The sequence below is a fragment of the Culex pipiens genome, chromosome 1 (assembly GCF_016801865.2).
Source record: "Culex pipiens pallens isolate TS chromosome 1, TS_CPP_V2, whole genome shotgun sequence".
In the NCBI taxonomy this organism is placed as follows: Eukaryota; Metazoa; Arthropoda; class Insecta; order Diptera; family Culicidae; genus Culex; species Culex pipiens.
In genome coordinates, this window is record NC_068937.1 from 42,655,498 (window position 1) to 42,665,979 (window position 10,482).

Below are 10,482 nucleotides of genomic sequence, written 5' to 3' on the forward strand. Positions count from 1 at the left end.
TTTTGGTTTGAAAAAAAAACACACACACAATTTTGGTTCAACCAGGGTGACATCCAGTGAGGGGGATATTTGATATTTAGAAACTACCTCAAGATTATGTGCTCAAAAATATGAAGTTGATCTGTCAAAATCGTATTTTTATGAAAATTTGAATAATTTTGAAGCATCTAAATTAGACTTTCCCAAATACTTATGCTGAAAATTTCATGTGTTTTGGTCGAAACACATGCGATATGAATTTGTAGTGAGGTTTGACAAATCTTCCAATTTCATGTTATTTTGACCGGTACTGTATATCAATTTTGCCCGTCTGTAAGCATGTCAGGTATCTGCATTGCATCAATACCAGGGTGCCAAGAAAAATTTAAAATTTTGGATAATCTCAAGAGATACCCCCTGGCTCGAAAGCGGATTTTTGGTTTCGTCGTAGCAGTGCTGCCAGAAAATAAGATTTTTTGTTATTTTGTAGATTCTTGTCTCCTTCAGAAACAGATCCGTCGGATGCCGTACACTCAATGAAAAAAAAAACTGTTACACGAAAAGTAATCTTCTTTTATCTTAAAAGTTTGCAAAAACTAGCTTGAATAAAAGTAAATCTTTTACTTGGACGAATTATTCTTTATGTTGTTGAGTTGAAAATTTATTCTGTTCTTTTTCATTGTAAAGAGCGGAGTTTTTCTATAAAGGTACAAAAGACCCATATCAAATTTCTGAAATTTTGGAAATAATCTCATGCTGAGGGCCATATTTTACTTCACAATGCAAGTATGCATCATCAGGGATAATTCAGAAATTATTATCGTATCGTACGATTTTGGGCCAAATTATATTAAGACTGCCATTTGTGAAGCTTACAATGCTCCAAAATTTGACATGGCACAGCTCCTCAAATTTAAATTTAAATTCTGAGATATTCAACAAAAACCGTAAAAAAAAACCGTGCATTGTTGTCACTCTTCTTATGAAGTGTAGTTCCGAATAGATCGTGCTAGCTTGTCACACCCTGCAAGTTTCAAAATCTACGGTAAGTTGACGTTTCCTAATCTAATCTAATCTAATAATCGAACACAAGCGCACATTTCGAATGTAATTTTTTTTTTTGAAAGCACTCACAATTTTGAAAAAAAAATACTCAAAATTTCAGTTTTTACTATATGGGTATCAAACGATCGGGATTTTTTCATACATTTCGAATGTAATAATAACATTTTTTGAAAATACTCTCAATTTTCACAAAGCTACGTATTTTCGAAAAAAAAAATACTCAAAATATCCGTTTTTACAATGTAGGTATCAAACGATCGGGATTTTTTCATACATTTCAAAAGTTATTAAAAAAATAAAAATGCTCAAAATTTTCACAAAACTACGTATTTTCGAAAAAGTACTCAAAATTTCAGTTTTTACAATATGGGTATCAAACGATCAGGATTTTTTCCAACATTGAAGTAGTTTTGTGAAAATTTTGAGTATTTTCAAAAAACTCTTGTTATTACATTCGAAATATATGAAAAAATCCCGATCGTTTGATACTCATATTTTAAAAACTGTTATATGAATATTTTTTTCAGTGTGGTAGAAACCTGAATAGTAAATAAGCTTACGTAAATATTAAAACGAGACAAATTGAAAAGCTGTCAAAGGCTAACTAATGGGAAATTGGACGAGCTTTCCAGAAAAAATATTTACGAGACTGAAAAATCAAGTCTGTCATATAGAAATTGCCAAAAACCACCAAAACCCCTATTTTTTCAACATTTTTATTTTTAAAGCCGCTGTATCTTCACAAGGATTGAACATAGGACAATGGTCAATATGGAGACTTTTATGTAAAAATGTCTGGGAAAATCGATTCCCACTATCGGTTTTAGAAAATTTTGACGTTTAGACCACTTTTCAAAAAAACAGTTTCAGTAAATGATTTTTGTATTTTTTTAGGAGAGACATACCATCCTGCATTTTTCATCAGTCTTTTTGTTACATCTTAGGCTCTTTTTTAAAAATTTGTGAGCGAAAAAAAATCGTGACATCAACCTGAAAATTAATTTTTTAAATTTGAAAATCAAAAAATCTCATAGAGGTGGCGTGTTTTTTTTTCAGAAAGCCCGTCCAATTTCCTACAAGTTTGTCTTTGGCCACTTTTTGATACGATGCATCGACTTCGAGATACAGTGATTTTTAAATTGCAAAATACAAAAATATTTAAATACCTTACGCCCTTCTCAAATGTTATTTTCGAGTACTATTGGCTCCATATACATAAAAATGTCTTAAATTTTTTCATTGATATCGGAGAGGGTCGGGTACAAAACTACCAGAAAAATTCCTGATTTGAGCTGGAATTGCTCTATTACCTTCGAAATGTATGAAAAAGTCCTGATCGTTTGATACCCATATTGTAAAAACTGAAATTTTGACGTTTTTTTTTCGAAAATACGTAGTTTTATGAAAATTTTAGTGTTTTCAAAATATGTTGTTATTACATTCGAAATATATGAACAAATCCCGATCGTTTAATGCCCATATTGTTAAAACTGAAATTTTGAGTATTTTTTTCTTAAATACGTAGTTTTGTAAAAATTTTGAGTGTTTTCAAAAAAAAAAATGATTTTACATTCGAAATGTATGAAAAAAATACAATCATTTGATACCCATGTTTCAATAACAATAATTTTGAGTATTTTTTCGAGAAACATTGCATTTTCAAAATACAGGAAAAATACATATTTTTGTGAAATTTTTCATGAAATTATAATTTTTATGGATAGCTGACATCATCCCGATTCCAAAACACTATAATTTTTTTATGTTTGCATGATTTTTCATACGATTATAGCCAATGTCTCCCATATAGCCAAAATCCCATAAGCTCTGTGCTTCAGTTAAGCACTGGACCGTGCTTAACCGAGGCAGCTGAACGAATCAAAACCGGGCCAGTGCAAAACCGAGGCATGTCTGTAGTCCAAAATTGCTACTTATTTACTGGGTGGCCACCACCGTAGGTTACCCTGGTGACTCCGGCGAACTGTTGCAAAACTGTTGAGTTGGCCGTTGTACACGGAAAGGTATAGTGACAATTAGCTTAAATAGTGACACTGGTCCCCTAGAAATTCTTCGCAAATTTGTCGGCAACCTGCATCCTCCGCCAAAAAAAAATTAAGCATTCCAACCACAAAACGACGCACTTGCCACAGAAAGAAGGTGCAGCACGGACCCCGACGACGACGACGCCGATTACTATCATTAGAGACCCCTCGCGGTCCGGTCACCTGAAGTCACAGTCGACTGTTTCCAGGCTCGGTCCAAGAAGTGACCTTGGCGAAAAAGTGTTTCACTTTGCTCGTTTTGAGTTGGCGGCTTGGATTTGTTCGATTTTCGGTGTCGACATGGACACGGTGGCGCAAAAGTGGCACTAGCCTCCCCACCTGTAATAACAGGTCAATCATTGTTCGTGACATGACACCGAGCTGTTATGATATCCCTGCCATAGTGGTGTGAAGAACAGTGGAAGAAAGCAAAAAGGCAAGTGTTGAGTTTTTTAGATTTGATTTGAGGTTTGGTTTTAAGTATTCTTTGAAGAGTATGAGAGTCAGTACAAGAGTCTAGAAAAAAATATTTTGAAATGCATTTTTGAATTAGAAAATAAAAACTCGAAACAAATCCCTGAACATGCCTAAATATCATTCACAGTTATCTTTCCGGACCCGGTAAATCACTCTACTGGCAGTGATTGAAACCAATTTGCTCGCTAATCACCACTGAGACCAGCGAGTTCAACTAGCCACGGCAGCGGTAGGCAGGAGGGCACCTAATCGAGCGTGAAATTTTTCTCACCCCAGCCTGCCTGGTCCCAGCCTGTTGAACAAGTCGTACTTGGCTAGTTCAACAGACTTCGAGACTAAATACCACCCACCTTGTCTGAACTTGGCTTAGGCATTAGGCCCGGCAGCTTAAAAGGGCTTCGCCATTGAGGAATCAATTCGAAATCGTCCAGACGTGGTCGAGACTGGCGCGTTTGGCCGGCCCGTCAAGACTGTGGCAGTTGACTAAAGTCTGACCCGAACCCTAGCTGGCTGGCTGGTTAGTTCTAGCAGAACGAATGCTTTCGAAGGCCAGGGACGTTCTAGTAGCTGGGTTCTTGGAACACGTGGCAGATCGAAGGCTGCCTTGAGCTGGTCTGCAAACCGGTAGCGTTCTGGAATTGTCTGATGATCGGATTAATTTCAGTGCTGTGGGTTTAGAAAAAAAATATGCTTCGGTCTGATTGCGAATTTAACTGTCTGTAATGGGTCAAAAACAGCGATTTTGATATCACGATCAATAAATCTTTTTTCAACACTCTCCGAGGTATAAGTGCCGCGCACACACCTTCTTGGGCAGCAATTAATCATCATTTATCTCAAGTACTGAGCGGCAGTACTGAGCTTACGAGCACGGGGGTAAACACCTGTCGGGTTAATCGAGCTGGCACGCAAAGTTATGCGTTTCAGGAATTTATCTTGAAATCGTGGTTGACGAGTTCGAGTTCAAATCGACATGTCGTGGTTCAAAATCTGCTGGCACACCTTTACATTTTTTTAATGATCATGATTTCAATCAACATTCAATCACAAAATACATTACAGTGCACAGAAAAAATAAAAATCATTGTAATATTACATCTGGAAAGGGGTACATCACTTATGAGCAATTCTCTACAAAACCGGCCGATTTCGACCATTTTTATTTTTTGTATTTTTTTATTTGGCTCAAACTTTCTGGGGGCCTTCTCTATGACCAAAGAAGCCATTTTGCATCATTAGTTTGTCCATATAAATTTCCATACAAATTTGGCAGCTGTTCATACAAAAATGGTACGTAAATATTCGAAAATCTGTAACTTTTGAAGGAATTTTTTGATCAATTTGGTGTCTTCGGCAAAGTTGTAGGTATTGTTAAGGACTATTTAGAAAAAAATAGGTACACGGAAAAAAAAATTTCCCGATTTTTTTATTAACTCTTTTTTCACAAAAACTCAAATTCCCAAAATACGTATTTTTTGATTTTTGAGATTTTTTGATATGTTTTAGGGGACAAAAATCCGCAACTTTTGAGCTATAGAGAAACATGGTCAAAAAATCTGCCGCCGAGTTATGATTTTTTGAAAAACTGGTGATTTTTGGAAAAAATCGAAATTTCATACATAAAATTTTTTTGACCTCATTTTTTTATGCAAAATTGAATTTGCAATCGAAAATTACTTTACAGATTTTTTGATAAAGGGCCCCGTTTTCAAGATATAGCCATCGAAAGTTTGATTTCAGCGAAATATTTGCAGTTTTTCGATTTTTAAAAATAGTGACCATGAGTGACCATCTCTAAAAATATTTTTTTTGAAAAGTTCAGAAAATTTGCTATAAAATTGTCTAAGAGACATCGAAGATTGGACCTCTGGTTGTTGAGATACAGCGGCTTAAAGAAAAAGAAACACGAAAATTGAAGTTTTCTAAGTCTCACCCAAACAGCCCACGATTTTCTAATGACGATATCTCAGCAACTAATGGTTCAATTTTCAATGTTAATACATGAAACATTCGTGAAATTTTCCGATCTTTTCGAAAAAAATATTTTGAAAAAAATTAAATCAAGACTAACATTTTAAAAGGGCCAAACATTGAATATTATGCCCATTAGAAATGTTAGTCTTGATTTAATTTTTTTCAAAATATTTTTTTCGAAAAGATCGGAAAATTTCACGAATGTTTCATGTATTAACATTGAAAATTGAACCATTAGTTGCTGAGATATCGTCATTAGAAAATCGTGGGCTGTTTGGGTGAGACTTAGAAAACTTCAATTTTCGTGTTTCTTTTTCTTTAAGCCGCTGTATCTCAACAACCAGAGGTCCAATCTTCGATGTCTCTTAGACAATTTTATAGCAAATTTTCTGAACTTTTCAAAAAAAATATTTTTAGAGATGGTCACTCATGGTCACTATTTTTAAAAATCGAAAAACTGCAAATATTTCGCTGAAATCAAACTTTCGATGGCTATATCTTGAAAACGGGGCCCTTTATCAAAAAATCTGTAAAGTAATTTTCGATTGCAAATTCAATTTTGCATAAAAAAATGAGGTCAAAAAAATTTTATGTATGAAATTTCGATTTTTTCCAAAAATCACCAGTTTTTCAAAAAATCATAACTCGGCGGCAGATTTTTTGACCATGTTTCTCTATAGCTCAAAAGTTGCGGATTTTTGTCCCCTAAAACATATCAAAAAATCTCGAAAATCAAAAAATACGTATTTTGGGAATTTGAGTATTTGTGAAAAAAAAGTTAATAAAAAAATAGGGAAATTTTTTTTTCCGTGTACCTATTTTTTTCTAAATAGTCCTTAACAATACCTACAACTTTGCCGAAGACACCAAATTGATCAAAAAATTCCTTCAAAAGTTACATATTTTCGAATATTTACGTACCATTTTTGTATGAACAGCTGCCAAATTCGTATGGAAATTTATATGGACAAACTAATGATGCAAAATGGCTTCTTTGGTCATAGGGAAGGCCCCCACAAAGTTTGAGCCAAATCAAAAAATACAAATAAAATCCATTTCCGGTTTTGGTAGAGAATTGCTCTTATGTCAGAAAAAATGTGTAATTTTACCACTTTTCTGTTGTAATGTCGCTTTTCCAGTCTAAATTGAGGTAAAATTACAACAAAAAAGAGGCAACATTCAACCTTCCAAAATTACACCTTCCAAATTAACACAATTTTTTACTGTGTGTGTCGTCATGTTTAGAGCAACATTTTTCTTCTCAAATTCGGCCACACTTAAAAAAAATTGAAAACTCATGTCAAAAATAAGGGCTTCTGAATATACAAAATTGTTTTTTGCACTCATTTTCCTGTTTTCAAATCTTTGCATGACAATATCTCAGCAACTAAGGCTCATATCAACAAAGTTCAAAGAAACAAAATATAGACAATTTTCTAAGCTTTCAAAAAAAAAAATCATGAGTGGGCAAACATGGGTACTAATTAAAAAAAATAACTGCAACTATTTTCAAAGCAGTTCCCTGAAAATGGCTTTAACTTTAAAACGGTGCATTTAAGGGACCTTCTATAAACCACGTGGATAATCTCATCGCCGATAAGGAACGATGACTCATTTTTAAAATCTTTCTAAAATTTATTAATTCAGCCATATCATGTTGAATTATCAATGCTTTCACTAAGAATATATTTATTGAAAATTTAGTATGTTTCAAAGTAAAATATGTACTAAAAATTGTTCACAAAATACCGTATTTTTTTTTTGAAAATACTAAAATTTTCAAAATTTACAGTATGGGTATCAAACGAAGCGAAATTTTGTATGCTTTTTCACTTTTTAAGAGTTTTAATGTTAAAAACTGAAATTTTCACAAAATACAGTATTTTTCGAAAATACTTACTTTTCATAGTTTGCAATATGGGTATCAAACGAAGCGAAAATTTGTTTGATTTTTCACATTAAAAGATTTTTTTTGAAAATATCAAAATTGTCGAACCATTTTATATTTAATGGCCTTACTGTATTTTTTCGAAAGTACTCAAATTTTTATAATTTGCAATATGGGCATCAAACGAAGCGAAATTTCATTTGCTTTTTCACATTTAAAGAGTTTTTCTTAAATACTAAAATTTTCACAAATTACTGTATTGTTTCGAATGTACTCACATTTTCAAAATATGCTATATGGGTATTAAACCAAGCAAAATTTTCATACGGGACCATCCACAATCCACGTGGACACACCCCCCCGCCCCCATCGTTGATTTCCATACAAATAAAAAAACTTTTTTGTATGTAGCGTGGACAATCGCCAAAATCCCCCCCCCCCCTCCTCATAAGGTGTCCACGTGGTTAATGGATGGTCCTTATCGTTTGGAACCGTTTACAAATTTTGAAAATTTTAGTATTTTCGAAAAAATACAGTATTTTGTAAAAATTTTAGTATTTTCCAAAAAAATAATAAAGTGAAAAAAGTATTCAAAATTTCGCTTGGTTTGAAACGCATATTGCATATTTTGAAATTTTGAGTATTTTCGAAAATTTAAGGTTATTTGTGAAAATTTTTGGATTTTCAAAAAAAAACTAATTATTGAAAAGGCATACGAAACTTCGCTTAAAATTTTGAAAATTTGAGTATTTTCGAAATAATACGGTATTTTGTGAAAATTTTAGTATTTTCCAAAAATAACTCTAATAAAGTGAAAAAGCATACTAAATTTCGCATCGACTGAAACCCTTATAGCATATTTTGAAAATTTTAGAATTTAACAAAAAAATACGGTTGTTTGTGAAAATTTTATTATTAAAATAAAACTCTAATAAATTTAAAAAGCATACAAATTTTCAATCCGTTTGATATCCATATTGCAAATTATGAAAATTTGAGAATTTTCAAAAAAAATTACGGTGAGTTGTGAAAATTTTTGTATTTTATAAAAAAAACCTTAATGTGAAAAAACTAACAAAATTTCACTGCGTTTGATACCCATATTGCAAATTATGAGGATTTGAGAAAAAATACAGTATTATTTTGTGAACAATTTTGATATTTATACTTTGAAACTAAGGCCATTGCAAATATTTTTCCAAGTTTATGTCGCCCTCTCCCACCTCCTTTAAAATTTGTCTGAAAACTCGGGGGGGCAAACCAATTTTTTTTTTTAAACCGCAAAATTTCAATGGAAATAGAAGTTTAACAATCTTAAATGCCCTTTTCTGCATTGATACCATATTTAGCATGTTTGGGCTCTTTTAAAAATATTTTGAACTTTTATGAAATTACAATGTACAGCACTGCAAAAACTTGTTTTTTCGCAAAAATTAAATTTTCGTCAATATTTTGAAAATTAATGATTGCAATAACAATTGGGCAGGTGTGTAATGCATTTTAAAACACTTTTTTCATTCAAATGTAGACACCGTAATTTATATTTATTAATCTTTTTATGTTTTCGGCGTGTATGTGTGTATGTGTGTGTATTAGGGTGCGCCAAAAAAGCAAAAAGTTGAGCTAGGTCGGATAGGCGGGCAGAAAATCAAAGCTGTATATCTACAGATGCTCTCCTGAAAATTTCAGCCAATTTGGTTAAGAATTCGAGGTGCCCACTCGGTTTGAAGTTTGTATTGGATTTTGGACCCGTTAGTATGGAGAAAACACCATTTTTTACATTTTATTGCATTAAAATTCCAAACTTTACCCAAATAACATTCCGTCCGAGGTGTTTATAGATTTTACTATGGGGAACAACTTTGCAGAACATCGCAAAACGATCTGAGCACATCTGGCTTAGTTATAAGTGGTTTAAGCTAAGTTGTTTTTCCAGGGTCCAACTCAGCTTTTAACTATAGCCTTTTTATCTGTATGGTAACTGTGATCAGAAAAAAATTGTCTGACAGGTGAAGGATGATTGTTGTCAACATTTTCATTTCGAATTCCAATGGAAACACAGTTGAGGTGAGAATTAGGTATTTTTCAAAGCTTTTTCGTAATTCTTGACCAGCTCTCTCTCACTGTGTATGTGTGTGGGTATGTGTGTGGGTATGTGTGTGGGTATGTGTGTGGGTATGTGTGTGTGTATGTGTGTGTGTATGTGACCAATAATGTCACTCAGTTTTCTCAGCACTGCACAGTGGGCAAAAACGGGTGAAAAAACGGATCTTTTGATGCCGTCAGTTTCTGCCTGTCAAAGGTTTCATTTTTAATGTAAAAAAATACGAGGAATCCATTGGTGGTACTCTCATTAGCGGCAAATGACGGGAAGTGGTCCATTTTACCCCATTTTGCCTTTTTTTGGGTGTTTTTCTCGAATATCTTCAACTGCCGTAGTTTGCCGCACTTCTAAAGTATCTTATTTTATGTAAAAAATCACGAGAAATCGTTTGGTGACACTCTCAATGGCGGCAAATGACGGCAAGGGCCCATTTTGCCCCATTTACCCCTTATTTATGTGTTTTTCATTAATATCTTGAATTACTGTAGTATCCTACAGTTTTAAAGTATGTTATTTTACGTAGAAAATCGCGAGGAATCGATTTGTGACATTTTCATTAGCGGCAAATGACAGCAAGGGCCCATTTTGCCCCAGTTACCCCATTTAATGTGTTTTTCGTCAATTTATTTAATTGCCACTGTTTTTACAATTTGAAAGCATAAATTTTTATGTAAAAATCACGAGAAATCGATTGGTGACACTCTCATCGGTGGCAAATGACGGCAAGGGCCCATTTTGCCCCATTTAACCATTTTTAATGTGTTTTTCGTAAATATCTTGAAATTACATTACTTCCTACAGTTTCAATTTATATTATTTTATGTAGAAAATCACGAGGAATCGATTGGTGGTGTTCTCATAAGCGGCAAACGACGGCAAATGCTCGTTTTGCCCCATTTACCCCATTTTATGTATTTTCTTTAATATCTTGAATTGCCGTGGTTTTCCAAAGT